This window comes from Petaurus breviceps, unplaced genomic scaffold (genome assembly GCF_028583685.1).
Source record: "Petaurus breviceps papuanus isolate PSGF00001 unplaced genomic scaffold, PetGlider_PUasm1.0 214, whole genome shotgun sequence".
In the NCBI taxonomy this organism is placed as follows: Eukaryota; Metazoa; Chordata; class Mammalia; order Diprotodontia; family Petauridae; genus Petaurus; species Petaurus breviceps.
This window is the reverse complement of record NW_027185863.1, coordinates 10,578,624-10,593,761: the sequence shown is the minus strand read 5'-3', so window position 1 is coordinate 10,593,761 and position 15,138 is coordinate 10,578,624.

Below are 15,138 nucleotides of genomic sequence, written 5' to 3'. Positions count from 1 at the left end.
GCCATAAAGATAAAGGCGAGTCTGAAAGCCTGTGCTCTTAAGTAGGACGGTTACACTACTAAAGTTTTTCTTTTCTCATTTCTGATGTGTAAACAAGTCCAACATCACTTCTCCACCCTCAAAACTGATTAATCCTGTATCTCTCCCTCCACTGGAGGACCCACCTAAACGTGGTATGCCACATTTCCTCCTTCCTAGAGGCAGCCAGGAAAACACCCCCGGGGGTTATAGCTAATTGCCTGAAACCGGCTGAGAAACTGAAGGAAAGGAGGCAAAGCCATAATCTTCTTCCTACTCCTTTTGCCTCCACACCCTTAATCAAATCCCGACTTTCCAGTGAGCCAGCCTTTGGAAAATTTATCTTTGCTGCCAGAGAAACAGCCTGTAAAATAGTCAAGCAATGGTTACTGAGAAGATTAGCAGAAAGGATTTCTCTAGTGAGGAGGAGGCCACCTTGTTGGTTAATCCCAAATGACCTAAAGAGATATGGCTCCCAGCCTAAAACGGAGATAACTAGGAAGATTTGTTAAATCTTTTCCCCTCCTCCTTGTTACTTCTTTGCAACTTTGCTGCCATCTTTCCAGACATCATAATTTCATAGTCTTGGGAACGTGAGTCAGAAATCTAGGTACTTGCTGTACTTTTTTGCAGGAATACAGATAAAATTGCCTTTTACTTTTGGATCTTAAAAAGACATATAATTAAACTGTAGCTACTAAGCTTTTATCTTCCCTAGTATAGTCCTGATTTACAAGTGATGTTTCCAACTTCATCCCCTACTGAAGTGTTTCCCTATCCTTTGTCAAGGAATTGACCTAAATAGATATCTTCAGTAATGCAAATGTGTAGAGCTAAATGATTTGTGGTCCAGGATCTCCATCACTCCTCTTCCCCTCCCCCCCCACACACACATTGTAGTATCCTGGTGGAAAGTCTCCATTAATGTTGTCTGAATGGATGGATTCCTCTGTGTGCATTTTCCCATAAGAATCAATGTTATACAAAAAATATTATTTAGGTAGTTTGTTTTGCGCCTGAGGTCAGTAAAAATCTAAGTATGAATCCATATTGTGTGGATTTGTGCAGTTCATTTAATCTCTGAAATTTTATTTTCTCATCTGTAAAATGGGAATATTAATACTTGTATATACATAGAAGCCTACATGTTCTTCCCACCAATAGAATACAAATTCCTTTATGTGCTCGTATTCTTTCTACCTGGTATGGTCCCTGACACATAGTAGGATCTTAATTAATGGTCATTGATGCAGCCTATCTTATAGTATATTTGAAAGGAAAGTGCTTTGTACATAGTGAGGGAAAAGCATTATCTCCAATTTACCCTGTATATCTTGTTTGTACATCATTGCTTGCAAGGTGTGCCCCCTCTCCCCCCATTAGTCTCTGAGTTTCTTGGGAGCAGAGTTTTTTTCTTTTCTTTGTACTCCCAGCTATGCTAGCACAGTGCCTGGTACACAGTAGGTGTTTAATAAATGCTTGTTAACAAAGGACTATGAAATGTGAATTACTGTCTGATAAATTATAAGCAGACTGGCCTAGGAACCCAGCTGTTGAGGTTTAGGGATGCTGGGACCTTGAAATAGCAACACACGGGTCATGCTGGCATGAATTTGACCCAACCCTTCTTTCAACCAAAGAAAAAGTTTATTAAATATCTGACGTATTGGCAGACTCGTAAGGAATTTGAAGATTTGTAATCCTAATGTAAGTGGGCCAGATTGAATCTGAGCACCTAATGAAGGTCAAGATGGGATCTTATATACAGAAAAACTGTGGGAGGGATCTAGGGTTGGCCAAGCAGTCTGGAGTGATCGAAGAGGGGTCTAGGGAGGATCTTGATGGCAGTGGCAAGTAATCTAGGGTGACTGGAGGTCCAAAACCTGCAACCAAGAGAATGGGATTAAGGGTGGGAAATGGTTGAAGGCCCTGTGGAGATAATGGGCATTGAAGGGCTAGGCCGGGTTTAGGGTAACAGACAATTTGGGCATAGTGATAATGAAAGGCTTACAGCCATCTAGTGGGAAGATCCAAGGGGGTTCCCAGAGCTTGTACCCCATCACCACTACCACAAAGAATTTGTTTTTATGGGACAATACACTGAGTTCCAAAAAAACTTTTGGAATACAACCAGTTTGTGAGCTAAAGAATGCTATAGAAACCTTTTTTCCTCTTCTGAGTTCTAACTAACCTTTAACGATACTGAAAAAGGTTAACACCTATTTTACCATAGAAACAGCTCCTGGGTGCCACAAGTGTACTCCCTCTTAGCTTGCTGGGTGTGTAACCATAAAAAGCTTGAAGACTTTAGGCTCAGTTGAGCAACCATAGCGTCCTCTTTCATTGTGCAAGTTTCTTTGTCTAAAGGTCTTCCTAAGACCCAAACTATGTAACTTCAGAGTAGGTGTAGAGGTAGAGAGTAGACGGTCTATTCTAGCATTTGAGTTTCCTATGAAACATTCTGACCTTTGAACAGGAACATTAATGCACATTGAACACATTGTAAGTAAATCATTTTGATACTGAAATTAGTTAAAGGATTGTAGGGTTTTTTTAAATTATTACAATCTAGTGACAAGGATCTGGCTGATATGTAATCCATTTATCAGAAATCATTGCACAATTCCTCCTACGGTAGAATAGTGGCAAGAATTCATGGTCTGAAGACCTGGAGGTAGTCTTTGCTCTGCCATTAATAGCATGTGACCTCTGACAAGCCATTTAATCACTCTAGATCTCAATTTCCTCACCTGTAACATGGAAGTAATAATATCTGTGGTCATTATCTTGGAGAGTAGTCATAGGATCTCTGTTAAGTTACAGACTTACAGTTGTAAGGGACTTTAGGGATTACCTAGTTTATCCCATTCATTTTTTAGATATATTGTAGAGAGTACTTCAATGACTTGAAGCATCACATAGCTAGTAAGAGTCTAAAGTAGAATTTGAACCCAGATCTTCTGACTTTGATTTCAGTACTCATGCCACTCTCTCGTGCAGTAAGAGGATCAAATTCAACTTAAGAAACACCTATAAAACAGGTACTGTGTGCAGAACACTGTTAGGCACAAGAATCTCTACATCATTTCTCATGTTTTCCTCTTTTGGTCTATTTTCTGACAAAGAAGTGGTCCCTCTTGCCAAGAATAGTCCCTCTACTCGATCCTGTCCTCGACCATTATTATGTGCTTCTCACCATTCATACAGCCACCTTCCTAGCAGAGGCCTTGGAGTATTGTAATAGCCTCCAAATTGATCTCCTTGCTTCAGGTCTCTACATATTCCAATCTATTCTTCATAGATTGTTGTTGTTCATCCTTAATTCTGAAAGAGGACTAATGACCTCAGGAGGGTAATGTCTTGATTTGCAAGTGAATTGTATTTAAATGAGGCAGAGCTATGCAAAGTTATCAGCCTCACTCTCTCCTCCAGAGTCAGCGGAGTCCAGCAGCAAGACATAGGTCAAGACAACTGGTGATGGCCCTGGATCCAGTAGGAGACCATTGCCTTTTTAGGCTATGTACTTTCCCAGGTCTCAGTTTGTCCGAGGCAAGACCCATTCAATAATTAAAAGCAAGGTATAATTTGAAGCAAAACTTTTGATGGCCTAGTTTGTCTTCACAAAAAGAATCAGTATGGAAAGAGTTTCTGGCCAGAACAGAAATAGTTTCTATTTCCAATCTATTCGTCACACTGCTGCTCAAGTGATTTTCCTAATGTCCAAAAGTCTGACTGTGCTACTCTCCTATTAAATAAATTCCATTGACCTCTATATAATTTCCTGCGTTTGGCTTTTTAAAAAATAAAACAAAACGAGGAAACTTGGTCTGCTCCTTTTCTGCTCCACTGTTGCCATGTGTGTTGGCTCAACTTTCCCTGCAAGTTAGAAAGCATTCTGATCTGTTGAGGTTAAGTCTTCTGGTAGTAATTTTGCCTCAGGGCTGCCACTCTTGTTGAATGAATATTTAGCTTGGAGAGGATAAGTCTGTGATCAGTCCAGCACTCTGCCACACATTGCCTTAGTAACTCTCACATCCTGTCTCTTCTCCTTATAATAACATAGTCTATTAAATGCCAATATTTAATGAGAGGATGCATCCACAAAGTTTTATAGCATTTAGGTAAACAAAACAGCTGAAGGTCATGAGATGTACAAGTCTTCAGTAGTAAAGGACCATTATTGTTGCAGTTTCCAACTCCATTCCTCAACAGGACTCTGCCATGTCTGGTAGTCTGAACCTACTCTACCATTAAAGTCACCCAGAATTAGAAGTCTTTACTCTTTGGGCACATTGATGAGAAAGGTCTCCAGGTCTTCATAAAATTTTTCTTTGACCCCATCAGGGTTCATCATGATAAGAGCATAGACACTGATAATGGTGGTGTGGCATTTTCCTGCAAGTGGAAGTCTCATTGTCATGAGCCTGTCATTCACTTCTTTTGGTAGGCATACAAGCTTGTTGACTAAATTAGTTTTTATTTCAAAACCTACTCCAGCTTCTTGGCATTCCTCTTCACTGCAGTCACTCCAGAAAAACATTTATCCTACTCCAACCTCAGTAAGCTGGCCTTCATTTGCCAGCCTTGTTTCTATTCAGGGCTGCTATTTGGATGCAATGCCCTCTGAGTTCTCTCACTACAAGAGCTGTTAGTCTTTCAGGCCTACTGGATTTTGTCTTGTCTATAAGTGTGCACACATTCCATGTACCAGTGGTGACTGGAATCATCTTTGCAGAAATGTGTGTACATTTTTTTGTGTTTCAACCACAGGGTGGGATCCCTGCCTGTTGTGATAATCAAACCAAGGTTGGGTAAGCAGACAGTTTTTAGGGCATCTTTTCTAGCCCCTTCCTCACACCAGGAGATGAGCAGTGTGAACCTTAAAAAGCTGCCCAGAGGTGTGGCGAGGTGGCACAGGGAATAGAACACTGGCCCTGGAGTCAGGAAGACCTGAGTTCAAATCCAGCCTCAGACACTTTAACACAAAAACTAGCTGTTTGACCTTGGGCAAGTCACTTAACCCCAATTGCCCTCCAAAAAGCAAAAAAAGGGGAAAAAAGCTGAAAAGCTGCCCAGATACCCAAGGGGCTGCTAAATCTCACTGCTGCTTCCATTGAGAAGATGATCCTGTGACCTGGGCCACCTGTGTGCAAGGTGGTGACCACAGGTCTGGTGTATCCACACCTGTTGCTTCATCACTTGCGTGTTGCCACAGGACTTTGAGAAAGGTAAAAAATGGCATAATGGCATTGGTGGTATCTTTTGATTCGAGCATAAATTGGATTTAAGTGAGGCAGAGTTGCAGGAAGTCATTGGCCTCACTCTCTCCCAGAGTCATCACAGTTCAGTGCCAGGACAGAGTCAAGATGATTGGTGATGGCTCAAGATGCAGCGGATGACCTTGACATCTTCAGTGTCTAACCAAGCTCTAAGTGTTCCACAGCACCTGCTTCAGCTGCCTTCATGGAATTGGAACAAATCGTTCTCATTTACCCGTTCTACCAGTGAAGATCTTCACATTCTTGGTGTAGCCACCCCCTAACTCACCAATGGGTTTGAGGCCTCTCCATTACCCACAACCTTAACTTATCTGCTGAAATGATTTACGTGGGTGTGGCTGCTGCCAATGCTACAACTCCTTGGAGCCACAGGTAATAGTTAGGTGGATCAGGTAGGCACCAAAGGTGGAAAGCAGTCCTCTCACCAGAAGACCACTACACTCCAAACAGGGAAACCACATTATGTTTAAAGGTATCATAGATATAAAACATACTAAATATGCACACAGTGGCATAGCATCTAAATTCATAGAGGAAAAGTCAATTGAACTATGAAAAGATATAATTAGTGTATCCATTATAGTTTTTCCTTACTCTCCCAGAGTTAGGATTTTATGGGTATCCTGAGGGGTTCCAGCCCCCTACTCTTAGTTGCTGATGAGTAGTGCCTCAATTCCATTTTAGCCACTTAGCATAAATTAGCTTACTTCAAAGATATGAGAAGAACAAAAGTGAAACTATTTCCTCCTCAACACCAAGGAGGCATACTCCCTCCTGCGTCTCTGGGGAGTACAAGGTCACTCAGTACATATTCTACATAACATTGCTCCCACCAAGTTCATGTCCACATGCATCTTGACTATCAGATGAATCCAGCAGGAGTATTTTGAACACATTATCTATGCTTCTAATCCAGAGCAATTCTCTTGGGGTCCTCAGAAGGCATAGACATTACCCTTTTGCTTCCTTCTCCAGGATCATATAGAAAAAAGACAATTTAATATGACACAACTTGATACAGTCTCACATGCAAAGGTAACAATCACAAGCCAAAATTATTCCCAAATGGTTGGCTAGGTGGCACAGTGAATAGAGCACTGGCACTGGAGTCAGGAGGACCTGAGTTCAAATTTGGACTCAGACACTTGACACACTAGCCGTGTGACCTTGGGCAAGTCACTTAACCCCCAATTGCCCTGCCTTCCCCCCCCTCCAAAAAAAGCAAAAAGAAAACAAAATTATTCCCAAATACAAAGGGATGCAGATTCAAGAAAAAAAGAGTATTTCATATAGTTTGCCAAAAATTACTGTGTGCATAACAAGTGTCTTGGTACTGGAAATGGCCTTTCTGAGCCCATAGGCAAAAGAGAAAAATAAAAGACAAAAAATGAACTTCTTGTTTCCAAAGGAAATCTGGTTCCCATCAAGCTTTACAAGCTATGAATCACTTTCCCCAAAGGGATAGAAGATCTGAAGTCTCCTGGAAATCACCTCCTTACTTTTAGGCAAGAAACCAAATGAAGTTTGGTGACAGCAAATCATCTCTGGGTGCCAGGAGATTGGGGTACTTTACCTATTTCCTATTCTATGAGGCTTCTCTCCTTTTGGTCTGGACCTAGACCCAGAAATTAACTCTAAAGAAAAAACTAATGAAACTTTCTAGGTCAGGAAAGCTGAATCCCCACAGAAATCCCAGAACATGTAGGATTCTGTGTACAGTAATTAGGTACCTGGGCTTGACTAGAAGTCATTCCTCTGTTAGGTCTTTAAAACCCTTCACAATCTGGCCTTAACCTATCTTTCCAACCTTATTATATGTTATTCCCCTTTAATCACCCATGGTTTGGCCAATTTGGCCTTCTTGCTATTTCTTATACATAATGCTCTATCTCCCATATTAATACCTTTTTATTGGCCATATCTCATGCCTTGAATGTGTATGCCCCCTCACTTTGACTCAGTGGAATTCTTCTCTTCCTTCAAAACACTGGCAAAACACTACATTCTGCTTAACTAGCTGTGTGACCTTGGGCAAGTCACTTAACTCCAATTTCCTTGCCTTCCCTCTCCAAAAAATGTTTTTCTTTTTTTTTTGGAGGGGCAATTGGGGTTAAGTGACTTGCCCAAAGTCACATGGCTAGTTAAGTGTCTGAGGCTGGATTTGAACTCAGGTCCTCCTGACTCCAGGGCTGGCGCTCTATTCACTGTGTCACCTAGCCACTCCCCCCCCCCCAAAAAAAAAACACAACTCTACTTTAGGTAGGAAGCCTTTCCTGATCTTAACTGTCAGTGCCCTCTCTGCCTCATTACCTGGTGTTTAGCTATCTTGTACTTATTTTCAATTACTCCCTTTATATTTATTCTTATATACTTATGTATGTACTTGTTATCTTCCAAGATAGAATATAAGCTCCTTGAAAGGAAGACTTGTTTTATTCTTTGTATTTGTGTTCTTAGTACCTAAGACATTGCTTGGCACATAATAGGTGGTTAATAAATAATTCACAGATTGATCAAAGGCTCAGCTAAAGGGCTACCTTCTACATGAATCTTTTCTTGATTCCTCCAGCTGCTAGTGCTTTCTGCTAATATCACCTAGTTATCTTTTTTGTATATTAGCTACACGCACATGAGTGTGTATGGACTACATATATCTATGTACATATATGTGTGTGTATGTGTGTGTTTTGTTGTTGTGTTTGATTCTTCATGGCCCCATTTGGGATACTCAAGTGGTTTGCTATTTCCTTCTCCAGCACATTTTGCAAATGAGGAAACTGAGAAAAACAGGTTTAAGTCACTGACCCAAGCTCTCTCTCTCCATGTCTGTCTCTGTCTCTCTGTCTCTCTCTGTGTCTGTCTCTTTCACACACATGTATGTGTGTAAATACATATATACATACATACTCATCTATATGTATACATGCTCATATGTATATGTGTATGTAAATATATGTAGATACACACATATATCTAGTAAGTATATACTAAAGCTAGGAATCTACTATATACAGTAAGTTCCTCAAGAGCAGAGACTTTCTCTTTTGTCTTTGTATCTCTAACTGCCAAGCACAGTATCTAGTATATAGCAGATGCTCAATAAATGACTGGTAATGGATGGATTTGAGCTTGACCCTTTGAGCATCTTTCTCTTTATCATTTTCTATCCCTTTTAAATACTAACTTTCCTTGTTGCTTATAAACATGTCCAGGTCTCCCCCATCCTTAAAAAAAAAAAAAACCTTCACTTGACCCTATTATATACTTGAAAGATTTCCCTGTATCTTTCCTTTCTTTCTTAACCAAACTTCTAGAAAAAAAATGTAATCCACATTTGTTGCTTTGATTTCCTTATCTCCCATGTTTCTTTAAAAAATTGGCACATTTTGTTTTGACATAATTAATACTTCCTGACCACCAAACAATAAACAAACCCATTTTCAAAGTAAATTCCCATTTAAAACAAAACAAAATAAAATAGAAACTACTTGGATGTAGTCAATCTATGAGATGTTTTTGTTTAGATTGTTTTTATCTGTTACAAGGCAGAGTTCAGACTGAAGAGAGGGTATTGTGTGGGTCAGAGACCACCGATTTAAATAAAATAGGGAGACTTCTCAAGGTAAAAACAAAAAAGAGTTTCATTATGATCTCATGAGAAAAGGCATCTCTGAAGCAGAGCCAAGATGGTGGAGTAAAAGCACAAACTTGACGTGAGCTCTTTAATACATGTAAAAAAATGACTCTAAACAAATTTTAAAGCTACAGACCCCACAAAGAGACAGAAACAAATCTCCCACTGAAGGTAGCCTGGAAAGCTGACAGGAAAAGTCTATTGCAGCACACTGGGAGCCAAGTGCAGTCCCCAGTGAAGCCGGGATTCCAGCCCCAGGGCAGCCCTGACCAGTGCCCAGACCGGCCAGAGCAGACTTCAGGAGAGTGAATCACCAGCAGCTGTGGGCTTCCAGACTCCTCAACCCATAAACACCTAAGAGAAAGTAAAAGGTCAGTCAGGAGCTCTGTTGTAAGGGTGAAGGAATAGCAAGGTCCAGCCCCTGCCCCCAAGGAGAGAAGCGGCAAAGGCATGGCAGTGTCCTGTGGCTGCTTTCAGAGCTCCTGGCCTGCAGATCGTAGGGACACCAAGCAACCATTCAGAGGGTAATCACTCTGACCTTGACCTGTCTAGATCTGTATCACGATCTTGGGTGGTGGTCCTGGGGTGTGTGGCCAGTGAGCCAGAGTTTGTGGAGGCTGTAGAGAAGGCACCCAACTAATAGCTCTGGCAGCTGTGAAAACCCCAGCAATTTGGGACAAAGATCTCTTCACTATGTAAGCAGAGTTCTACCATGGCAAAGAGCTCAAAAGTCAAGTAATTGGCAAGATGAGGAAGCACAATCAGACATACAATCCTTTTTGGGGACAAAAAGGATCAAAGCATGGAACTGGAGGAGGACAATGAAGTCAGAACTCTTGCATCAAAAGCTTCCAAGAAAATTATGAACCGGGGGTGGCTAGGTGGCACAGTGAATAGAGCACTGGCCTGGAGTCAGGAGGACCTGAGTTCAAATCTGGTCTCAGACACAACACTTACTAGCTGTGTGACCATAGACAAGTCGCTTAACCCCAATTGCCATGCCTTCCCCCCTCCAAAAAGCAAAAAAAGAAAAAAGAAAAATATGAACTGGTCACAGGCCATGGAGGAGTTCAAGAAGGATTTTCAAAATCAAGTAAGAGAAGTGGAGGAAAAATTGGGAAGAGAAATGAGGATGATGCAAGAAAATAATGAAAAGAGAGTCAACAGCCTGCTAAAGGAGACCCAAAAAAACTCTGAAGAAAATAACACCTTAAAAAGTAGACTAACTCAAATGGCAAAAGAGGTCCAAAAAGCCAATGAGGAGAAGAATGCCTTAAAAAGTCATGTTGGCCAGATGGAAAAGGAATTTCAAAAACTCACTGAAGAGAATAATTTCTTCAAAATTAGATTGGAGCAATTGGAAGCTAATGACTTTCTGAGAAATCAAGATACCATAAAACAGATCCAAACAAATGAAAAAATAGGAGGCAATGTGAAATATCTTATTGGAAAAACCACTGACTTAGAAAATAGATCTAGGAGAGAGAATTTAAAAATTATTGGACTACCTGAAAGCCATGATCAAAAAGAGAACCTAGACACCATCTTTTGTTAGGGGTGTATGTGCAGTTCCCCTGGAGGCATGACACCCGGAACATGCTGACTCTGCAGTGATAAAGTACATGCCAACCTTGACACAAGCACTGTGGAGGAGACTCAGACATTCTGTGAGATATGCTCTGTTCCAGGATGAGAGCTCCATTGCCTCCTGACTTGTGGCCTTGGGTTTAGCTCAGACTTGGCCCCATGGCAACTTCTGCCTCAGGAGAAGGGGGACAGAAGGGCGATAAAAGTAGGGAAGCTCAAAGAGGAGTGGTGGGGTTAGGATGCGATTGCAAAAGAAGCTGCCAAACAAAATCTTGCTACTCTTTGACTCTCCTGGCTCCTGACTCCGTTCTTGGAGAACGAGGCTGGCCCACATCCTGATGTGCACAGAAGTACTGGTAGAGGTAAGGCCCAGTAGAGGTAAGGCCCGGCAGCCCCTGACCCTCAAGGGTTGGAACAATCTTTCAAGAAATTATCAAGCAAAATTGTCCTGATATTCTAGAACCAGAGGGCAAAATAGAAATCGAAAGAATTCATAGATTGCCTCTTGAAAAAGATCCTAAAAAGAAAACTCGTAGGAATATCATAGCCAAATTCCAGAGTTCTCAGGTCAAGGAGAAAATATTACAAGCAGCCAGGAAGGAACAATTTTACTATTGAGGAAACACAATCAGGATAACACAAGATCTGGCAGCTTCTATCTTAAGGGATCAAAGGGCTTGGAATATGATATTCCAGAGGTCAAAGGAGTTAGGACTAAAATCAAGAATCAACTACCCAGCAAAACTGAGTATAATGTTTCAGGGGAAAATATGGTCATTCAATGAAATAGATGACTTTCAGGCATTCTTGATGAAAAAACCAGAGCTGAACAGAAAATTTGACTTTTAATTACAAGAAGCAAGAGAAGCATATGAAGGAAAACAGGAAAAAGAAATCATAAGGAACGTATTAAAGTTGAATTATTTACATTCCTACATGGAAAAACAATCATTGTAACTCATGAGACTTTTCTCAATATGAGGATAGTTGAAGGGAATATATATATATATATATGTATACGTACATATGTATGTATGGATAGGAGGGCATATGTGTGTATAAATATATATGTGAGTGTGTGTATATGTGTGTGCATGTATACATAGAAAGGGCACAGGATGAATTGAATAGGAAGGGATGATATCTAAAAAATAAAATTAAGAGGTAAGAGAAGAATATATTGCGAGAAGGAGAAAGGGAGAGATAGATTAGGGTAAATTATCTCATATAAAAGAGTCAAGAGAACACTGTTACAATAGAGGGGAAGAGCAGGAAGGTGAAAGGGAATGGGTCAACCTTACTCTCATCGGATTTGGCTTAAGGAGAGAATAACATACATATCCAATTGGGTATCTTACCTTACAGGAAAGCAGGGAGGAAGGGGACAAGAGGGAAGGTGATAGAAGGGAGGGAAGATTGGGGGAAAGGGTAGTTAGAAGCAAACACTTTTGAAAAGGGTCAGGGTAAAAGTAGAAAAAAAAAAGAGAAAAAGTGCATCTCTGCTCTGATCAGGCATCAGGCAAGAGAGGTGATTTGCAGGAAGCAAGCACTCAGTTATATACCCCCCTAAAGTGGAAACCCACCAACCCCAAACTGGCCTTCACTCCAATTGGTGAGGAGGTGGGCTCACAATCTAAGTGCAGGAATCTACCTCGGAGACAAAGAACTTGGAAACATGTGGGTGTCCAATGCAAAGCCAGGAAAGTAGTTTTGTCCTTATTTGGCGTATCTTGTGCTGAGGTGGTACTGGGAAGGGTCTCCGTTGCTCTAAGTCCCATATTCTTGTAAGGTCAGGTGACTTCTAAACTTAGGCCTAGTGGATACTGAAACAACTCTAAATCTGAGAAGTATTCACTTGGTTTTCTCACCTCACTCATCTGCAAATTAAAAAGCCTCTAATTTGGTCTCAATAGATAATCCAATCAATTGTATTAATACCCAATAGCTCTTACATCACCTTGAAATACACAATGACCCCATATGTATGGGGAAATGATACTGAACTTAGTTACAAAGTATAAAGAAGAAATAAGAATGTAATAAAATGTTCAGAATGGGTTTTCTTCACTGCAAATTATCCCTAACAGTATGTTGAAAATGTCTGATGTAAGCACTAAAGGCATCAATCAATAAAATGTCCCTTTTCAATGCAAAATAAGGCAGATTATTTTGGGAGTAGCACATGAGATTTTTTTTTAAAGCAATTGGGGTTAAGTAACTTGCTCAAGTTTACACGGCCAGTTATTTCTAGGTGTGGTGCTGAGTATCTGAGCCCGGATTTGATCCAGGTCATCCCGACACTGGAGCCGGTGCTCTTACTCGCTGAGCCACCTGGCTGCCCCTAGCACATGAGATTAACATTGATTGTTACATTTGACTAGAGTTTTGTTGTTTCCCCATGTTAATGCTAGTTAACATCTGATGTCATAATGTCAGGTATGATTGAATTTGTTTCCACAGAAATTATATTTCATACTGATGGCTAACGTCAGAGACAAAACTGCTTGTAGTGCGCAGTGGGAGATGTTGGTCACCTGAAAATCAGCATATCTCCTACTTTTCTTTGCTCTGAGAAGGCCTTTGTATGTCAAAAGAACTGCTTGTCCAGGTCTCATTCACAAAGGATGAGAATAAGGACCATTAACCCAGAAGGGTCTTAGATAATGGGACTTTTACCATTGATATCCTTGGTTTGAATCTTCAAACTCACAGCTTTTGTCAACTCCCTTTGCGATTGAAAATTCCTCTCATGCTATCTGATGCAGACATATGACTAAAAGTATAAAGAATAAAGTATATGAGAAAGGAGGGGGGATTGAAATCTGTAAATGAGAACATGTAATAAAGGGGTGGGATTTAGTGAACCTTGGAATGCTGACCAGTGGAGAGCAAGGTGGGAAATTAGAATCTGGATGAATTATAAAAGGAATTTTGTAACTATCTTAACATGTGCTTGCACCTGGCACCTTTCACAAGGGATTAGAAGCCAACTCACTTGTCTGAAATGATGTGAAATAAAAATCTTTTTTTCTAAATTCACTTATGGCCAGGTGAAATTTTTGGTAAGACTGTTATTTCTAATAAAAACATGTTAAAACATGGTATCATACTTTGGTATTTTTGTCTATTACTATTTTGACTCTGCTTTCTTCACCCAAAGTACTTTATATAAACTTTTTCATGTCTCTCTAACTTCATATTTGCAATGCTTTATGACATAATAATCCATTATATTCATGTACCATAATTTGTTTACCCATTCTTCAATCACTGAGGGCTTTTCAAGTTTTCTGTTATCACAATCTAACTCTCTACTCAATTCCTTGCCATCTGCAAGTTACCAAACCTTTTAATTGCTAAATTCAAAGTTCTATTCTTGATTCTGCAAGCCTTCTTGTATTTTTTGAGACTATCAAGTGCTCCTGGATAGTCTTGTCTTTTTCATGACAGAGCTCTCTTCTGCTTCTCCTCCAACCTCTCTGACTGCTCCTTCTTGGTTTCCTTTGCTGAATCATCATCCATGTCCCAAACCCTAAACATGGGTGATACCCAACCCTAGATCCTAGGACTTTTTTTCTTTTCTTTCTATATTTTCACTCAGTGATCTCATCACCTCTCATGGGTACAGTTAGCATCTTTATGTAGATTACTGCCTAATCTATGCATTAAGCTCTAATCTCTAACAAGATCCAGTCTTGTATCACCAGTTGCCTGATAGATTAGACATTTCTACCTGGATCTCTTGTAGACATCTCAAACTTGACTTGTCTAAAATATAATATCTCTTTCTTTTAAACACATATATCCTCCAAATATTCCTGCTCTTTTGAGGCCATCACCATCCTTCTAGCTGACCTTCTCTCCTTCCCCTATATATAATCACTTGTTTAGTTTCTTTAATACCACCTTCAAAATACTTTTTGCCTCCATTTCCTTCTCTCTATTCACATGGCTGCCATACTGTATCACCAAGCAATATTCACAGCACCAAAAGTGACTGTGAAAATGCTGGCATAGTTCTCAATTGCAAAATATAACAGACTCTTCATAGAGAAGACAGAAGCAAAACATTTTTCAGACACCAGAAAGCTAAATCCCAACACCACAAAACCAAATCATCATAGCAACAAAGTAGTTAATACATATTATTGCTGAAGGGAGCAACACCATCCCAAAGTCTTCCCACAAACAAACACTCACAATAGCAATCTGCCTGCCTTCATTCTCTCTCCCCCCGCCCAGCTCTAACTGCTCTGATTCATTTCCTGTTCCATTCCTTCCTACTCCACCCATTCAGCAAACTCTACCACAGGCTCCATGTCATTACATTCAGCCTATTAAGGGGCAGGGGAGACCTTCAAATTCCCTTAGGCCTATTAAGGAGCAGGAAAGATCTTCAAATTCCCATTACCTTTACACACACTAGATAAGGTCTTCATCACATCCTTCCTAGAATATTGCAATGGTCTCCTAATTGGTCCCACTGCTTAGTTTTGGTTTCTTTCCTTTCCAATAGATACTCTCCATGGCTGCCAAAATAATATTCCTATGGCATAGGTCTTGTTAGGACCCTTTTCAAGAAGTAGCTCAAGGTAAAATACAAACTCCTCAGTTTAGCAT